The sequence below is a fragment of the Lagopus leucura genome, unplaced genomic scaffold (genome assembly GCF_019238085.1).
Source record: "Lagopus leucura isolate 7727_CA_CO unplaced genomic scaffold, USGS_WTPT01 Super-Scaffold_100001, whole genome shotgun sequence".
NCBI classification, from domain to species: domain Eukaryota; kingdom Metazoa; phylum Chordata; class Aves; order Galliformes; family Phasianidae; genus Lagopus; species Lagopus leucura.
In genome coordinates this window covers 11,599,697-11,619,128 of record NW_024962262.1, presented here as the reverse complement: position 1 = coordinate 11,619,128, position 19,432 = coordinate 11,599,697, and the positions used below count along the sequence as shown (strand labels likewise).

Below are 19,432 nucleotides of genomic sequence, written 5' to 3'. Positions count from 1 at the left end.
TTACCCGGGAAGTTGTCACATATTACACAGAGGATGCCATCCACCTCTCTTGCACTGATTAATTCAGGGTTCTTTCTGCTGGTTTAAGTAAATTTTGTTGTGGGGGTGAAGGAAAAGGGCTTATTCCTCAGTCTGCAAAATGCAAGCTGAGGAATGCTGCTCTTACAAAGAGGGAAGGAGTGAAGTTGTCCTCAAAGTGGGCAAGAGATCCAGCATGTTGGCTGTAGGTGTGTGCAGCCAACTGCTGGCATGCTCCATCCGAGCACTTGATTTTGTTTTATTATTTTTGTTGTTTGATTACATCCTTCGAGAAAAGTATTAGAAGTGTTCTGTAACTGCTTTTTTTCTTCTTTCAGGTACGTCTCCATAAAACCTGACAACAGAATGCTGATAAATGGTACTAACGTGCTAGGCCTGCTGATTGACACGTTGCTCAAGGATGGATTTCGCCTCGTAAGCACCAGGACAGTTTCCAGTGACAAAAAAGTGGAGTGCTACAGTTTTGAAAGAACACAGAGGCCTGTAAGCCTTAGCATTGCTGCAAACCAACACCCAGAGAGCTCCGGGACAGTGCAGGCAAGGAGAAGCCGAGTGCAGAAGGGGAAATAATGCATTTTCCTATACTCCTGTGAAGGTGGAAGAGGTGGTGTGTGTCAGCACCAGCGGCCTTTTTTTTGTTTGTTTGTTTGCTCATTTGAAACTGCGGCTATTGAGGGAAGTAACAAACAAACAACTTGTTAAAAAAGGAGGCGGAAAAAAAAATGCTTTCCTGCCTTTCCCTGCTCCACCCTCTTTAATTCTAAATAAAAGAACCACAGATTCAATGCTGTTTTTGTGGACCAGATTGCAGTACTTTCAAGGGCAGTTTTTGTTTTTCTCTGTGGCTAAAACTTCTGTGACTCACAGAAGATCAGTCACTCCTTCTAGAAAATTATTCCTATGTTATGTTCTCTTCAAATGTGATCACATGCAAAGGAGTTTTGCATGCATGCAAAAAGGACTGAAGCAGTGTGGAGAAGTGTCCGGAGGAGGAATGTCAACCTGAAAGACTGGAGGTGGTTTCTGCTTTGGAAACACCAATTCCTGTAATGGCAAGGTCACAAGTTGTGTTGCTGTGGGACTGGAGACACGAGAGCATGGCTTTGTGAAGCCACTGCTGGCGTTCATGAAATAATAATGTGCCACTGTCTCTTGCAAAATACTCCTCTGTCCTCTCCCCACACTCTGAAGACACTGAGCTGCTCATTAGTGCTGAGAATTAAATGATAAAGGTCCTCAGAAAATACTTGTGATGCAAACAAAGAGTCAGTCAGTTCTTAGAGCCTTAACTCTAAGAACAAAAATGTGATGAACAGTCCTTCAGATGGAAGAATTGGTGAAATTTTAAACAAGATAGCACGAGGTATCTCTTAGTGCTTGTTAAATGAAAAGGTATTCAGGAAGGAGGCTTGGCAGAGGTCGCTTTGGGAATTTTAACCCTGTCCAATGGTTTGTAAAAGTGCCACAATTATTTCAGGTATGGGAGAGTTATTGAGGCTTTATAGATTTATAGACCTTTTGTCCTACCTAACAGGCAGATCATGGCAGTGTCAAGGATTCATTATTTGAATCTGATTTTTGTTTCTTGTTGAGAAAACATGCTACATCAGCCTGTCTGATTAATTAGGTCTGGCTTTCCTTTAGCTTTAAAGTGTGAATTTCTTTACAGCACTTAGGAATGGTGATGGGTGGTGGGGATCAGTCTTCTGTTTCATGTTTGTAGCGTTTGCAATGGAATGGATCATTTCAGACTTCTGGTGCTGCTATCAGATGTTTATTTTCTCTATGCTACCATAAAGCATTTTAGCTTGACACAGGTGTTTGGAGCTTTCCAGGGGTAAAATAATGTGATTATGGGACGACATCTCCTAAGCTGCTTACAGGCTACATACGTGTAGTAAATATTATGGAACACGCTTTCACTTCAAACTGGATTTTTTTGTCAATAATGTCAACCAATATGTTAATGCTTTGAGCACAGGCCTTTCATTAGACTTTTTACCAACAAAATTAGGCTATTTCACCTACTGCAGAAGCAGTGAGTTTATTTTCACTGCTGTAACAGCCATTTTTGAACTCTTTTAAAATAAGGAAAAAGAAATATATATGTTTTAACCTACATCATTACTCGTGCTCTGTGGTTTTGGCAAAAGGAAAATTTGATACAACCATTTCACAGATTGCGGCACAGCTGAGGCTGTCTGGGCTCCCTGAGTCCCTTTGCTCCATCCCCTGCCCCAGCAGGGACACCTTGACTTTATCTTGACCTGTTAGGGCCATGTACCAAGAACCTGTGCGTATGAAAATCACTAAATCAGGATTCCAAAGCTTTTCTGTAATTTATTCTTAGCAATTAACTGAGATGTGTCATTTTTGCGCCTGTTTCTCTCCCCCCCCCCCCATCTTTTTCTTCTTCTCTTCATAGTTGCTTTAGGAAGTATAAGAGCACGTGTGTATGGCAATTATTCAACAAGCGTATCAGCAGCAGAGCTTTTCATACTGGTGCATTTCCCCAGCAGGCAGCAGTTGCAGAGGGAGAAGTGAATTTGGCTGATCAGAGCACAAATTAACCACAAGTCTGGGTGATTTTCAAGCCTTTTGGTCAAAACCAGATTACGTGTTAAACTGACTAATTTCACACACATCTTGGCACGTCCACAAGCTATGGCATCTCCCAATACAATCTGTGCTGGACTAGAAGCATGGTGGAAGAGATCCGGTCATGTTTTTTCATTCAGGAGAACAAGGAGCTCTGATTGCTCACAGCTACCTCTATTTTTGATTAAATAGAAGTTTTTGAAACCTTGGATTGTTTTTCCAGTTAACTTGGAATTTGTGATCACTGATATTCTACTTCTTCAACTCATTGCCCACTTTCTCAAGAGAATTCCTTTGTCCAGAAGGTAGAAAATTTGCTAATTTCAGTCCATTTACGGTTGCCTTTTTATTCTTCATTGCATTCAGCAAAAAATTTGCAGACTGTCCCAGAAATCCAGCCTACTTCTGGATGTGCAGTGAATTCTCCTCTGCTTTGTAACACACAAGCAGAATCCCAGAGCAGTAGGGCTGCTAGAGGGAAAGGAAATGAAGCTGTAAGACAATGCTACCATTCTGTCTGGCAGGTGCTCAAGTTTACATCGCAGAAGTAGATTTTCTAGAAAGGGATGATAGTGGCTTGATGCTTCATTTGCTTTCATTCACTTGATGCTTTGGAACAGGTTGCCCAAGGAGGCTGTGGATGCCCCATCCCTGGAGGCATTCAAGGCCAGGCTGGATGTGGTTCTGGGCAGCCTGGTCTGGTGTTGACAACCCTGCACATAGCAGGGGGATTGAAACTCAGTGATCATTGTGGTCCTTTTCAACACAGGCCAATCTGTGTTTCTATGATTCACTTGTAAAAAATCAATATTTTGGAAAGAAAAAGAATCGTTGAGGTTGGAAAAGACCTTCAAGATCCCCAGGTCCAACCATCAGCCTGACCCACCAAGTCCCATCACTACACTGTCTCTCTCAGTGCCACGTCCATGTGTCTTGGACATCTTCATGACTGGGGACTCCACTGCCTCACTGGGGAAGCTGTGCCAGCGCTTGAACGCTCTTTTGTGAAGAAATCTTTCCTGATATCCGACTTAAGCCTCCCCTGCTGCAATTTGAGACCACTTGTCATCACCTGAGATCATCTTGTATTTCTTTCTTACGTTAATATTTTCCCCCTCTTTTATAGTTAGATTTTACCCTATGTTTATTTTTTCATTGGAAGGTCTATTATCTTCCCAGTTTTTACCTTGTTTGGCTCATTTTCAATTGCAATGCTCAGAAATAACCAGTGAATCTGAGCTTTGCAAGGCTTAACTGTCTTTGTTTTGGGAAGGGATAAAGCTAAGGTATATCCAACCCATAGTCTGGGTGGGATGCAGTTCTGATCCACAGCTGAATTCAGTGCCAGAAAGCAGCCAAAGTGGATAAGAAGTCAGTCCTGTTTGAGATCACAGCAATTCAAGTGCATAACTATGAATAATTAGGAAAAAAATAAAAATCTGTTCCCAGATTGCTGGAAAGTGTTATTGAATATTCACTGGGAAGCAAGCTGGGAACTATCCAAGAGGAGGAGGGAGACTCACTGCCTCTTATTCCTTCCCTGTGATTTGCGCTGAACCCTTGCCAGGCTTTAACTTTACAAGGTTTATTTTTATTGATTTTCAACAATAAACAGTGGGAGTATCTACAATAAAAGATTTACAGTGCATCACGAGGAAATACAACTCCCTACCAAATATTATATTGATCTATTCCCAGATGCTACTGAAACAGCATGTAAAAGCCCAAAGCAAGCCCAGCGATGGAGAACTTCCTCTCTACTGACAGATGCGTTTGCCTGTTATGTCTTCAGAAAACAATAAAAGGGAAGGGAGTGACTCCGCTGCTTTGACCATATCTTCAACGGCCCAGTTAAATCTGTCAGCTCAATGTAAGCCACATAAATAAAGAACTGGGAACCAAGGGAGCTGCTAGAGCATCTGAAGATTCCCACTCTTTGAAGCTGCATCTCCTGCTGCAGTCAGGCCATAATTAGTCACAGAAGGCCTTGTTGTGACTAGCGAATGGATGGACCAACCGTGATGTGAATAGTCTGGAAATGGCTGGAGATGTGCCTGGAGCTCAGAGTACTCTCAGATGGGTGGGCGGGATGTAAATCACCAGTCATCATGTCAAATCAAAATAAATCTGACTTCTGTTAAAAAAGAGGGAACGTCGGCATTCTGGACCATAATGTCGTTGCTGCTGAAATAACCCCCCGAAGTTTTATCTCTAAGAGTGATCTGACGTGTAAATTTCCCCAGGAATTCTTACTCCACTTCCATTCTCACGCAGTGGCTCAGTAATTGGTGGCTTCTTTCTGGTTAGAAAGATGATGAATGTTGCCCTAAAGGTTGGAAACAGTAATGTCTACAAATCTGCTTTGCAGAATGAATTTAGTGCTTTGCTTTCTAAGCAAGTTACTGCCACAACAGCCAGCTGAGTGCTTGCAGAAATTGAGAATTAAATGTTGCAGCATTGTTCCATCCTCATTCTAGGTTGGAAAAAAGGCAGTGGATCGGAAACATCAACTCTGGGGTTTTACTCATACTTTGGTGTTAGGAACTCAATTTTCTTTGAATTTCAAAGGCAGTCTGCAGCACTCATTGAAGGCCTTCTGAAAGGACTGCTCTATGCTTTCCACCCGTGATAAATGTGTGATAAAAGTCATTGACAGGCATGCCATTGGGTTAGACTAGATGATCTCCAGAGCTCCTTCCCAATCCCTACAATTCAGTGATTCAGCAACAGACATTACACAGCACGTGCTGATCCTTCTTCAGTCCTTGCATGCCATTATAAGCCCTCCAGCTTGCTCCTAGGACTGATCACTGGCAGAGCAGAGGAAGAGAGTGAGTGGATAGAGACCAAAGAAGAGAGCAAACCCAATTTACTTTTCCTTTTGCAGAGGAGATAAAAGATAAACATAGGGCTGGAGGGACTCAGTACCTTTGTGGAATCCACTTTCTGGTGGTGCTTAGGAAGCGTACGCACTGTACTAAGTTAATGGTAGGACTTAATGACTTTAGAGCCCTTTTCTAAACAAAATTATTCTATGATTCTACTGCACTGAAAGGAGAATTAGCTGAGCTGCCAGAAGTTCCAACACTGTCAGACAAGGAAAAGCAGAAGATCTGATAGACTGAATGAATGGGTGGGTGACAGCTGCTACAGGAACTTGGAAAAGGCACAGAAGACGTAGGGTGGGACACAGACATATAAAAGACTGTAGGGACTTAGAATTTGCTAGATGAGTGGCTCTGCAGAACAGCTTGCACTGATGCTTTGCGTATCTGAAGAACAAATTCTCTCTTGAGGTCAGTTCTGTACCTGCACTGGAAGTGAGCCATTGCAGGATCCAGACATTGAATCAGTCATCGTGATACCCCACATCTGGAAACAGTGACTGGGCTTTTGGTGGCTGCACAGACAAGCACTGAAGGTCTGGATACCAGCACTGCCTCGGCTGCACTGGGGTGATACTTCCGCTAACTTGGACGTTCCCTTCTGGTGGCTTTTGCTTCCAATCCAGTTGCACAGTGGAAAGCAGTCACCCTACTAGCAAATTCCTAAACTTTGCTATGGTTTTGATAACCTCAATTCTGTGGATGGTTCAAAACCCAACTTCTTGTCTACTCACAGCAACATGACACAGCCACGATGACCGAAGGGCACGACAACATTTTTCAGGGGTTCATATCCAACACATTCAGGATATGAAGACAGGGATTCCTGTTCTTCTGAATTTCTTCTTAGATGTCTTCATGGTTGGACTTGATGATCTTTAAGGTCTTTTCCAACCTGAGTGATTCTATGTCTGTGGCCACTTCTACCACTTCAAATTGTTATTCACAAAAATTAATTATCAGTACCCTATTTAGCTTGGATCTCTCCCTCCCAGAAGAGTAGCAGCAGATAGAAAAGTTCATCTGCTTCCCCCGTCACTCTAAGTTCCAATTGTTGCTGTGTTCGGAGACTGTTTTCCAGTGAGAGCTGGCCTGAGACAACACTGAGTCTGTTCACACTCAGCAATGTCTCTAGCATCTGGTAAATCTTTCTGCCAATTGAAGACTTTGTACTGAGTAACAGGTAACAAGTCAGGAGCTGCCATGGTGAGAGTAAGAATGAATGGTGTAGACAGAGACAGAGACAATTCAATCTGTGACATGGCAAAAACAGGCTTTCTTTGAAGACTGAAGTCAAATATCCGGATGGCATCTCAAGAACCCCTGTCATTTAATAAATACCAATGAGAATGTGGAGGTGCTGAAAAATGCAGCAAGTTTCCATCTCTATAAGCATCCTACTTTGAACCGCAGCTAGTGCCTCTACCTAACGTAGAACATCCAGCTGAAGAGAACTTTACAGGAGGATCCTTCTGTCCTTTTCCAATTCTGAGCACAGGACTATTTCCCATGGAACTGGTCTTACTGGGACCTGGTGACTTTCAGAAAAGTATCTCAGTACCAGCAGAACAGAAAACAATTCAATCATCACAGAAGTATGAGTGCCCATAGAGATTTCTAAGGGTCTGAGCCAGATTTGATAATGGAGTGCTGGACTGATTAGTTTGGTTTTAACTGAACAATCCAAAAGTGACTCAACCTCATTCAAATTAATTCCAGTATCATCACCACTGATGATTTCTGCTCTGACAACACAGCTGTTAATGGATTCACAGACTGCAGACCACATCCCATGAAACGTCAAGGTAGCTCCAAACCTGCATCATAAAACTTCCTAGTGTTCCTAGGTACGAGCTGTGCTTACCTTCCAAACAAATTACATGCAAGGAGAAAATTAGGATGCATTTTGCAGAAGTTCTGTTCCTTGTCACCCTCTAATCACGGCCAAGGCATTCTAGGAGACTTGCTGACAGCCTAGAGCACAAAATGGAAAGAACAAGTAGGTTCTGCTATTGTTCAGTGTTTCTGCTCAGGCAAACCAGAACCGGAGACAAGGTGCCTGTATCACTTGTCGCATCTTGAGGCAAGATGTTTTGGCCTTCATTGAAGATCCAGATAATGCTCTTCAAACCAAGTAAGCTGTATCTTACATAGACAGCCCTTAATAACAGGGCCACATTATGCAGTATGCCTCTGAACATTAAGCATTAAGTTGTACCCATTCATGAGGTATGTACTGATATGAAATTCTTCCCAGGCTAAAGCAGTTCATTCAGCAGGAAAATAACAAACATTACTATTTCTAAAACCCATCTTAGCAGCTCTTTAAGTGCTGACTTAAGTACAAGTTAGTGAATAATAAACAACCACCTGCTATATCACAGGCTGATGAAGAGCTCTGTTCAGTCACTGTCAGTCTGGAGAACAAGGGGCTGGACAGATTAACACTGCTTATGCACTGATTTACAGCTTTTGCTTCCACATGTGATGCAGAACAATACCCATGTACAAGAACATCAGATGCACAGGTACCAATGGTTGAATATGGAGCCTGGATACAAATGTACAGAGAGAAGAATAAGTAGAAGTATTCTTATATAGTAGAATTCAGGGTTGGTTGGTTGTTTTTTTGTTTTGTTTTGTCTACGTAGTGCCAAAATGAGGCAAATTTAAAAGGAGTTCAAGACACATGACTTGCTTTTAATACAGAGGGTGACAAATTCCTGTCCTGAGAGTATATGCTCTATGAGGAATCAGAGGAGTTTCACTTAGGCCTAGAAGTCTCAAAGGAAGACCCTATTGGCAGCCTGGGAAACAAACACCACAAATCATCAGGAACAGACACTATTTTTATAAGAAGTCTGAAACAAAAGTGAAAAAGTAGAGATACAGGCAAGAATTTGTCAATTACCTTTAGAAATATCCACTGCCCTACACTGGCCGGCTGCTCATAGTTCAACACTCAGAGAAATGTGCAGTTTTGGAAGAAACAGATTGAGGATACCTTCATAGAGTAAGGCAGTATCTTTCAAAAGCTACTTACTTTATGCCTGAATAAGCATAAAATAACAGGATCATGCTATCACAGCTTTGCCAAGTAAACTTTATTTTAAGCTACTAGAATTGCTTGAATGAAGTATAAATTACACACAAGCCTTGAGGCTGTCTTATAGTCTAATGACAGTTTGGAAATTAAGTAACCACTCCCAAAAAGAGGAGTTGTAGCTTCTCTGTTCACAGCAAGTTGCTTCAATCTCTTACCCAGAGCAGACATTCGTCAATCACACTAATTGGGGAGGGAGAGTGTAAAACCTTCTTGTCAAAAACAAAAGAAAAGCAATCCAGACTAGTGAAGAGGTGAATCACTGCTGATTGCTGAGCAACCTTTCTTTAATTCTGTTACCTCCCCTCCTCAGCAGCTGTAGAAAACCCAAGAGTATAAAGCAGTTTAAGGACATCTTTACTGGTGCTCTCTCCAGCAACTTAAAATAGAACTTTGGCATAACAGAGATCTGTGATCTAGTTCACAAATATTCAACTATCTCAGTGTTCATCTACTGGAAACATAAGGTATTCCTTTAGCATGTTTTAATGGGCACTTGTATTTACTGTATGATCTTTTTTACTATTACTTAGGAAACATCTTAAAAGAATATGGAACTTGCAAAGAACTGCAGTTAGTCCAAGAAAAACAAATTCCACTACCCTTTGAAATCCTACCTGCAGCTTGCTTTCATCTGGTAATGCTAACAGTTATCACTGCCAACAACCATTGAACAAAATCGTTTTGTGACTTCTATGCTTTTCTGCACATATCATTGATTTAACAAGAAAGATGAGGAACATCTGTGGGCAACTTTCCCCAAGTACTATTTTTCAGAAGCAGGAGATGTGAACTTGAATCCCCCCCCGACTTCTGAAGAACCTGAAACCTGGGTTCTCTGTTTCCCAGGTGAGCCTCCTGGTCCTGCTTCAGCCAATATCTTACACTGATCTGAAAGATTTTAGGTGGACATGCCAATATTTAAGCAGCTCACCAGGCTTAGTGACTTTGGGTCTGTTATCTTTCCCATTCTTCCTCTTCAAGCACAGCGTATATCCTTGCCCTCTCTTGTTACTGTCAACTGTTATACCAGATTATAATTCATCTGAAAAGGAGAAAGAAAGAGTCCTTAAGCATTTCAATTTTCAATTTATCATGCTGTACCCTTCTGTCCTAGAAGGCTACTTTCACACTGGTGTCTCTACAAGCATTATAGCTCCAGATTTTCAGCCAAAAATCCAGTTCTTCAAACGAAGATGAACTTTCATACCCTCATCCACATCCGATGAAGAAAAAATATATATGTGTTGCTTAACGCAGGGCAGAAGTGCCTTTGAAACAGAATTATTCTTGACAAATTTTCTTGAGTCACCCGTTGTCCTGAGAATTCTCCACAGGTCACCCACTTCCACCATGAACAGTGCCTTTTGAGCAAGGATACACCATACAGTTCTAGACACTAACTGCTTCCATACAGTATCTATACATACAGCATCCATTATCCCATTGCTACATGGATATACAGTGACAATTACAAGACTGGTTTTTGGTTTCCTTTATTAACTGTTAATACTTAATACATGTCCTTTTATTTTCCAGTATTTTAGGGTTGTTTTTTTTTGTTTGTTTGGGTAAAAAAAGGGCTTTTGATGTCCTTATAGACAGGAAAACACCAACTGGAAGTAACCAGCTTGTTGCACATGTAGCAACTTAAGAAAAGAATGAAGAAAAGCAGAAATGAATAACTAAAAAGCAAGCCTCTTGGTAAAATTACACTTGACTAAATAGCAGAAGATGTTGTAGATAGGCCTTCAAGAATCCCAATCATTAAATAAGGCTGGAATCTATACCTTGGTAGTTCACAGATAGTCGGCAAACGTGAGTTTTAAAATCCATTACCTGCATTCTTAAGAGAAGTTAATCTAAACACTAGGCATTATCACATTATCACATCTGTCTGCCTAGTCTTAGATTTTGATCACAAGGACAAAGTCCCAACTATATTTTCCTCTCATCTCTCTAAAACTGGGCTTCTATAAAGCCATTAATAAACTGGACGTGGATGCACTGTTTAACTGAGCTCTGACATTTACCTTATTCAGATGGAATAAAACTTGATTCACAAGTAACTGTTTCACACCTTTTCCCCTCCTATTTTTGCTATTTGAGATAGGGCACTCAAAAAACAGCTTGAGTGCAACGAGCTGTTGGATTTGAGCACAATTTGTTCCTGGAGCCTCCACAACAATACAGCCAACAGGGGGCTGTCTGGCTACACGATGTTACATTTTCAGCCTAGAAAACCTTTTCCAACCATACAACCTACGGTCAGACAAGCAAACTTCCTAAATAACCTGCAGGTAACAACATGGTAGCTCTTTTTTGTTTTTATCTTTGGCTGACACAACCATTCTTATTCTGATGTCTTAAGATTCACTTCATATGCATATATAGAAAGTCAGCACTTTTATTGATGTCTGAAATTAACATATTGCTTATTGCAAGAGTGACGGACTTGCACGTAAGCTTGATGGTAGGAAAGGTGTCACAGCCATTTCCATACACTAGGAATCCACGTGTATGTGAGCATTTTCGTGTTATTTTTATGTAAAGATATTCTTCTTCCGAAGGAAAAGTAGAAAAGGATGCTGTCAGCCCCTTCAGCACTGAATAGTTGTCTTCTCTTTGTTCAGAGACTCCTCCCAATTATCACCAAAGCACGCAGTGAATACTGACAGCTATGCTAACTTCTGAGCGGGCAAGAGGCAAACATCTTTTTTTCTTGAAGCCTATAAACTCCTGGCCTTTCCCATAGTTATGAAAGCAGTTATTGCTGCTTTTTTTTTTTTTTTTTTCTTTTTCCTACTGCCTCTATTCATGTTTCTCTCATGCTGCACATACAGGTCCTGGACTACATTTTCCTGTAAACTCCTTTGAAGGATTTAGGGAACAGATAGGTGAAGTCAGTAGGAGTGTCAAGAAAGGAAGGCTTCGGCCCAGAATATTCCTGACACTGGTTTAAGTAATGAAACAAACTTAACTTCTGGATCATTCTGGACTGCCATTCTCAAGAGGGTGGAGGGAACTTTTCCTTGGTGCCAGCACTGCCACTCTCACAACACACACATTCAGCCAGCTGAGCTTACCAAAAATCAAACCCAGTCACCAGTGAAACCACCATGGAAACATCAGAGCCAGGCTAATACTGAGGGGAACAGGAAGACTCTGTCAGCTCCAAATTTGTCTTGCTTGAGAATCACAGAACTGTAAGTACCACACTCATTTGTTTCTGTCTACTATTATATTACTGGACCAGCTAGAATCTCTGAAGCATTTTCTTTGCCTTTATTTCAACAAACTATTAGAAGTGTGTGCATATGAGACTGTGTTCTATGATTTATGCCTTACGTGTTATAAGATCAGAACTACGTAAGATTTCAGAGTATTTTATGGTAGATTTTAAAATACTATGCCTTTTAAACTACTTCAAAGCACTGAAGCTTCCAATAAAAGATCCCTTTATGCAGAGCCACATGCTTACCCCGCAGAACCCATGGTTCATTTATGGCATCTCCTGCAGTTACAAGCAACAGGAAAAAAAAACCACAACAGTACGGCTACAATATGATTCCTATCTCTCATCAGAAGCTAAGTTGGTCAGCACTATCTACCTAAGATTGAAGATCCTGTCTGGATACATGTTACTATAATTAAATATTTATTTCAGAAATTTTGAAGGCAGGGATCAAATTTTACAGTAAGAAAAGGGAGCAATATTAGATATGTTACATTTTGTTTATTAACACAGCATTATTACAAGCAAGACAGATTCTGAAAAATAGAGCTGTACCTGAGAGCTGTTAAATAACTGCCAATGGAAATAAACTGCTTAGGGTGCTAACCAAGTGATTCTACTTGAACTGCTAACAAGGTAACAGACAACACTCACCTCTTCCTCTGTGATCTGAAGTCATAAATGCCATAGAAAATCCCATGAGGAAACACATCCCTGTAGCACAACTAACAGACAAAGCTTGAAATAAGCAAAAATAGATAAACAACCCTTCGAGTGACTATCATCCCTACTTTAAACGTGACACAAAGATATAGAAACTACAGTAGTACCCAACGGTTGGAGGTATTCCACTTGAAATATGTAGGAGACTACAGGCAGACATAACATTACACAAAGTTTAAATTCATGTTTGCAGTTCTTAAGCAGATCAGCTGCAAACGTGGACATCCAGTGTTTCCATTGGACTTGATGGCTTAAAGCCACTTGTGAAGTGAGGAACATAACACTACAAAAATCAATGGTAATTTGTACACCGTACAAAAATAAAACCAGAAAAATAAATGTAACATCTAATTCCTAGGATTTCTCATTTCACGTAAACATAAAGACAAAGTTTCTTCTGCTTGTAGACTTTGGTCCATTCCCTACAGAATTTTCAACCTATTTCTGTGGCAGAGTTGAACTTCTTCCTTGTACAGCCTTACAAACACCTTCCCTGACTCAGCAGCACACCACACTGGTCCTATCATTGAATATTCCATATGATCATGAAGATTGCTTCATAGTAGACTAACACAAGGGGGCAAATTAAGATCAGATACACCCCTGAGAGGCCTGTTCTGCCTGATTCTGCTTCGGCTAGATGATCTCCAGTAGCACATCAACTACTTTGTAATTTTTGAATTTCAGGATGAAATTTCATGAAGTAGCTGACTATAGTAATAAAGACACCCTTTTCTCTGTGGATTTGGATGAGAAATGAAAGGGACAGTGATTTCATAGCAAAAACTGCTATGTCGCAGCCTGACTCAAGTGCTAAGCATTCTAATAAACATTAACGTTGACCTGCTTTCCCCTGCTTTCTTTTTACAGTATCAGGCAGGGTTCCTTCTGCTAAGCTGCTGCTTCTTCCATCTTCAAGAAACAAATGAATCCCTAAATCATTGCCCAACCTGTACCAGTCCTTCCAACTTTCCAATTTCACATCTCTTTCCCCTACCAGTTTGCAGCTCCAATCTTTCAAACACAGGAGTTTCAGACATGCTCCTCTCACCAGCTGTCTTCACTCTTGAATAGCAACTAATCTCAAGATATTTTCAAGCAGGCCTTTCTTTTATTTCCCTTATTTATAATTAAGCATCTGCTTCCCCTCACAGTTCCTAAACTAGCAGCATCTGGACTGAATATAATACACCTTTCTTTCTTTAATCAGGCAAAATCCATAGGACCTCAGAGCTGCAAATGTAGGAGAGTTCCATTCCACCACTGGAGACAGTGCATCCTTGCAGGTTTATCTCTGGAAAACATAACAGCTAATATGTAAGGCAACTATGAACCATGCAAAAAAAGTGACATTCTTCTCAAAGGTTTAGAAACCAAGTAACATGGATAGGTCTTCACAAGCACTTGAAATCATACTGTTGACAATCAAACTAAACTGGAACTTTCATTCCTTGTTTGAATCTTGTTTCTGCAAATGCTTAAGTTGTATTTTCATCCCCATTAGCCTTTATGGCTAAACAAAGAAAGGCAAGCTCATATTGCTGCTGCTTCCCACTCTCTGCCTTGCGCCAGTACAGGGGCTTGTGTGAAGAACCAGAAAAAGTCTGTTTCACCATTCACACAGCAATGCCATGCAAACAGATCTGTTCGTTGCATGCTCTCAGATCTTTCCAACTGGCTTTTTAGATTTGCATCTACCCCCTCTGAAATCTCAGAGATACAGCCCAGAGATATTAAACATTGGATCCATGGCAGTGACAGCATGGATGGCCCTTGGCAAATACTGCAGTTTGCAGCAGTGCACGGTTACAGATAAGTTACCCAACTTTGAGCCAGATAACCATTTTTGAGTAGTCATCCTCATTTTGGCTGTGCATCTCAAGAGACAAGTAGTAGGTAAATGGCACACAGAAGCATGGATACTTTTAGTACTATTTAGTACTGTAGCTATTTAGTACTGGATAGCTTTACTATTGAGAAGTGCTCAGGTTGAACTAAATTAGAAAGTTTTAGTCAAAAGTAGTTTTATTATTTCAAATCCATAGCAGAGGCAGGAAAAAAAAAAAAGTGATTTTTCACCAGTATGTATACTGGGCTGAACATCCAAGTGGTAAAGCAATGCAAATTTATTAATTGTAACAACTTGCATTCATATTCATATACATCATGTTTGTACCTGTGCAGCTGCACCAGTAGCAGATCTCTGGAGTCAAAAATCCCCAGTGCAGAAAACCTTTTTTCCCTCCCTCCCTCCATTTAAAACATCTATACGATGTATAAACTTGAAGTTGTTAAAACACATGCAGTCTTCAAATAAGTGTTTTAATGGCAATATATAACAGGGCTAATGAAACAAGATTAGCAAGTCATACTGAGTCATGACAGTGAAGAAAATAAAATTCTGAAAGGAAACACTTTCAGATCTTGCCTGTATCTAAAATTAGTGTCATTTACATAACCATTAGTCCAAGTTTGACTCACCACACAGTTCTTGCATACAGCTTTTAAAAGGAAAGGATCCCAAGTAATTTCCATTCTCACTGCAGCAATTTCAATTGTCTCAATGAAAGATTCCCCTGCAAAAGAAACGTGTCAGTGGAAGATGAGAAAAGAATTAGTAATTCACAGTCACTTACATAGTTAACAGTTTTAGGGTTAGAATTTTCAGCTGTTTGTAGTTTAAGAAATGAATTAAGAATGCTTGATTTAATCTGAGATCTGAATAAGTTTCATTAGTAATTTTGGAAGGTATTTCTGCTGTATGTGCTCACTTCACTAAAAATATCACTAAACATTTCCCAATTTCCAGCCATTAAGAAAATGCTGTAAAAATTAACATAGTTACAGGAGTCTTAATAAAGATACAACTAGCATTTAAAGCGATGTCATTGTTATAATTATATACATAAATATACATAAAAACACACTTACCAAAGCACTGTTAGACAGGTATAGGCTGAGATCACTCCTTTAATAAATTCAGCTTTCATGTAAACCAAAGCAGTCAAGACTACATATGCACCTACTCCACATTTGCCATCAGATAATCTCAATTCCTATATATTGTTACCGACTAGATGAAAACACAAACCAAGCCAAGAAAATGTTCATAAACAATCGACATATAAGCAACAACAAAGCAGCTTCAGGAAATACAAACGTTTTCTCTCATGACTCACATGCAGAAGTGGCTAGCCTTACTTCAGCAGCACAGTTAATACTGGAGATATTTACAGTTTTAACACCAATATTTACGTGCTGCTAGAGTATGACAGACATCAGCATCACAAGATTGACTAATGCCTAAATGACATTTCTCTTCAGGATGATGAAATCCTTGTATTTTTGAGGCAGCACAATATGGCCTGCACCTTTTCAAAACCCACAAACCATTATGTGCTGCTACGTTATGCCAAGGTGTCTACTGCACTTTGAGGATGTAGAAACCTATGCTGAGAGCTAAATGCAGAACTGTGTTGAACAACAGTTTTTTGTGTATTGACGTGAACTGTATTAACTACAAAATCCTTATAAAACATTGCCAAGCTGCTTGTTTATTTACACAAAGCTTTAGACTTTATTGAAATCTGTACATGAGACCTTAATGGGCCACAAACCAGAAAGTGGACAATGGCATCTGATTTGAGGGACGAAAGATTATGTGAATATTTACTGAGGAGAAAAAAAAGTTAGCAAGTAGCTTGTAGCAGCTTATCTGCCTCCAGCCCAAACCATCACACTGCTTTTATTTGAAGATGTAGGTGAAAAACCTCAGTTCACATCCTCACCAAATACCTTTTTCTCTCGTGCTCAAGTACATCAGTGTTTTAAACGTCTACGGTACTTTCACAGTTCCCTACATAAAAAAAATGATTATTATTATTTTTTTTAAAATACCAAATTATTTTAAGAAAAGCTACTTACACAGATTCAACCTGAGTACTTCTTTCCACTGTGAAGAATCTTAGAGCCAGTGCAGGATGAAATCACCCTCTTAAATTAACAGGACTGTGTAAGCACAAAGCAGTTTTGCAGGCCACAGGTGGGAAAGTTTGGTAAGTTTTCCTTCCCTTCTTTCCAGTGTTTGCTCCTATAGTAATACAACAGGACAGCCTCTGCTAAAAGGGTCTGTTGGTAGAGATGTGTCAATTAAAAATGAGATTTGCCGGAATATAGTTCACTGCAGCAACACAAGACTTTATATGACCATCAACATACTAATGCTACTTTAGAGATTGTATAAGAGAGCCATTTCCAGTATATTTTGTATGTGCACAACTATTTATACATTTATTTTTTTCCCCTCTTAATATCTCGTTTTGCTTTCATTAATATGCAAGCTAGATTACAGAGGCCCAACTTACCCAGCACCGTGGTGATGCAGAATCTGAATGTGAAGGCAAAAGGAACCTAACTGCAACAGTATGTTGTAACAGCTGATCATCCCTTCAAAGAAACTACGCTGAACATAATGCACTGCACGTATGTGCATCTGTGTGTGCATAAAGCAATGGGAGAGAAGGTAAGAATGTTTGCAAAGATACTAGCCAGAAAGCAGAAAAAAAAGATTCACTTAAACATTTCTGGGAAAAGACAAGAAAATTTCTCACAAGAGCAAATACTGCCTTTTACTTGCAAGTTTTACCTTAAGATATCAGAATTTAATGATTTTTTAAAAAGACAGCTGCAACATTTAATACCTTTGGAAGTACATTTCTCATTTATACATCCAGACCAAATTCTTAATTTGTAAACTGTGTTAAATTAGATACTGTTGTTTCAGTTGCCTAATTGCCTGGTTGTTTTTAGCTTTCTAGCTTAAGAATGAGTGGGCTTTTTTTTTTTTTTTTTTTTTTTAAATTAACCCCCCCTCCTCTCCTACATAAGTAAATCCCTCTAAAATTAAACTACACGCCCCCCACGAGATGGAGACTTGGCAGAACTATCACGCTATTTTCCCCAGTGAGTACTTTAAGAGAACTGGCAGGTAATTTCCCCCCTTCCCCAAACACGAATACAAAACTTTACATGCATTATAGGATTACTTTTTAAAAATCTCTACCAAACAAGAAATAAAATCAAAAACAAAAAACCACGAGTATACATTTTCTACTTTGCTATTAAAAATGCATTTTAATGACTAGAAACAAGTTACAATTGAAGATGACATATTTGAGAGAAAGGGTTGAAAAACAGGAAAAGGATGAAAGGAGGAAGACCAAGATAAAAAGCATACAGACAATTAAGCAAGATGTTTACTGATATCCAGGAGCATTTGCACAAAGCCTTGTACCTCTGTGCTGTAGTCACAAAGCTGACACAGTCATGCTAATGAGTGCTTTTCCTACCTCTATCCTTATGTCTTCAGCTGTTGTTGGGGGACAAATTACTGAGGAGGCCTCAGTAAAAGCAGGGGATTGTGTGTACAGATAACTTCACCAGGTCTCTCCACTAGGCCCCCTCCAAACAAGAGCTCTGCTGAGAAAGATAGAAGAGTTTTGAAGAGCTGGAATTTAAATACCAATGAAGGAGGCTCTTTACATGTACAGAGAAGTAAGGAAGAAAAAAAATAGAAAATGAAATTAGAAAAGCAGGGAAACTGCTTATAAAAAACAAAAATTAAAAAAAAAAAAAAAAAAAAAGGTGGTGGTCAGAAAGCCTTTTCTTGATTTCAGTGTTTCAGTTGATGTATCAAGAACAGCCTAATGTAAAATACTGCCATCAGTTTTTTATTGGTTTATGGTTAAGATTTTATGATAACACCAATTCATTTTCTTTCTGAATCCCGTGAAAATCAATTCCAAGTGAATCTGTGGCCACTATAGCTACTCATAAGTTTAATTTAAATAACAAGTTATATTCAAAGAGTTGCTACCAGCCAGCAATCTGACAGCCCGGTGATTTGGAATAAACCAAACCAACGCCTTCCTATTAAATATAGTACATCGTGTCAGATGCCCAGGAATGTGCCATAAGCTTAAACATTTACTTGGCACATTGTTCTCAGACACCAACAGCTCTCTCCTGATACTTCTTGGCCAACGCACCTTCCACGTTGATAGTCAGACACCATTCACACACAGCCATATTTCTTTGTTTGGGTTACTTGTTCATCACTGCAAAGCTACGCAGATGCACGACGAAAGCACAGCTTCACTGTTCACCGTCACCCTTTCCAACCTCACTGCAGTTTAAAACTAGAGAACGAAGGGTGAAAGACTGGAAGGCTCTCAGAGTTTCAAGTCTGAAGCACGGCACTGCTTCCCACCAGTGCTATGTAACACCCATAACACAGTCATCAGAAAGTACTTCCCCACGTGCAAGCTCTCCCAGTTTAACCCCTTTAAGCCGATGTGAGATGGGGTTGTGTGCAGACAGCAGTTCTGACATGTGTTCTGTTGTGTGCATTCCTAGAAGAGCATAACTTAATCATATGACTGACATTTTGCAGTGAGATTTTTTTTTTTTTTTTTTTTACACTGCAGGTAAACTTGCAAAGCTGCCCCTTCAGACCACAAGTCAGTGCCACCCAAACACTGTTCAGCACAAACATGCATATTAACAGTTAATGCTTGCTTCAAATACATACTTTCTATCAAATTAATCTGGGATACCAGCACTCCTTACCTCTGTGAAAAAGACAGAATTGAAGAGACACTGTCATCGCAGAATGAAGAAAAACAAACATTTCTATTCTTAAGCATCCACGTTTTGATATCTAAAAGTGTATGTAGCTGACTCTTGATAATGCACTGTTTACTTTTTTCCCCACCAGTTTAAACAATAGTAGTTTCACTTCTTGTCTTATGCTTGCTCAACACTGTAATATTTATACTGCAAACATGCAGG

The 19,432-nt window shown here is 39.8% G+C and overlaps 1 long non-coding RNA gene across 7 annotated transcripts in view; it reads right to left on the bottom strand.

The window, feature by feature from the left end:
- Positions 1-19,432, bottom strand: part of LOC122177239 — a 35,417-nt gene that overhangs the window by 3,528 nt on the left and 12,457 nt on the right. For 2 of the 7 annotated variants that reach the window (XR_006178004.1, XR_006178007.1), the window contains 6 exons: positions 17,932-18,058; positions 16,508-16,711; positions 15,065-15,159; positions 12,515-13,877; positions 9,560-9,670; positions 2,454-3,108 (listed from right to left, as the gene is read on the bottom strand). This is a non-coding gene — a long non-coding RNA (uncharacterized LOC122177239). Of the gene's footprint in view, positions 1-2,453; positions 3,109-9,559; positions 9,671-12,514; positions 13,878-15,064; positions 15,160-15,514; positions 15,770-16,507; positions 16,712-17,931; positions 18,062-19,432 lie in introns of those variants that run through there. The other 5 variants (XR_006178005.1, XR_006178006.1, XR_006178008.1 and 2 more) reach the window with 5 other exon arrangements.